The 504-nt window shown below is 52.8% G+C and overlaps 1 long non-coding RNA gene across 1 annotated transcript in view; it reads right to left on the bottom strand.

Moving 5' to 3' along the window:
* Positions 1 to 12: 12 nt before the first annotated feature.
* The window catches only part of LOC106533913 (uncharacterized), a 1,871-nt gene continuing 1,379 nt past the window's right edge, over positions 13 to 504 (bottom strand). The window contains exons 2-3 of the long non-coding RNA XR_001312301.1: positions 145 to 404; positions 13 to 111 (exon numbers count right to left, since the gene is read on the bottom strand). This is a non-coding gene — a long non-coding RNA (uncharacterized LOC106533913). The remainder of the gene's footprint in view (positions 112 to 144; positions 405 to 504) is intronic.

Here is a 504-nt window from a genome sequence, read left to right as displayed (position 1 = left end):
CCTGCATACACCTCCTGCATCCACGTTACACCTCCTGCATCCACGTTACACCTCCTCCATCCACGTTACACCTCCTGCATCCACGTTACACCTCCTCCATCCACGTTACACCTCCTCCATCCACGTTACACCTCCTGCATCCACCTCCTGCATCCACGTTACACCTCCTGCATCCACGTTACACCTCCTCCATCCACATTACACCTCCTGCATCCACGTTACACCTCCTCCATCCACGTTACACCTCCTGCATCCACGTTACACCTCCTCCATTCACGTTACACCTCCTGCATCCACGTTACACCTCCTCCATTCACGTTACACTTCCTGCATCCACGTTATACCTCCTGCATCCACGTTATACCTCCTGCATCCACGTTACACCTCCTCCATTCACGTTACACCTCCTCCATCCATGTTACACCTCCTCCATCCATGTTACACCTCCTCCATCCATGTTACACCTCCTCCATCCATGTTACACCTCCTCCATCCATGTTACAC

Source organism: Austrofundulus limnaeus, unplaced genomic scaffold (assembly GCF_001266775.1).
Source record: "Austrofundulus limnaeus strain Quisiro unplaced genomic scaffold, Austrofundulus_limnaeus-1.0 Scaffold1047, whole genome shotgun sequence".
In the NCBI taxonomy this organism is placed as follows: domain Eukaryota; kingdom Metazoa; phylum Chordata; class Actinopteri; order Cyprinodontiformes; family Rivulidae; genus Austrofundulus; species Austrofundulus limnaeus.
This window is presented reverse-complemented; position numbering and strand designations above follow the sequence as displayed.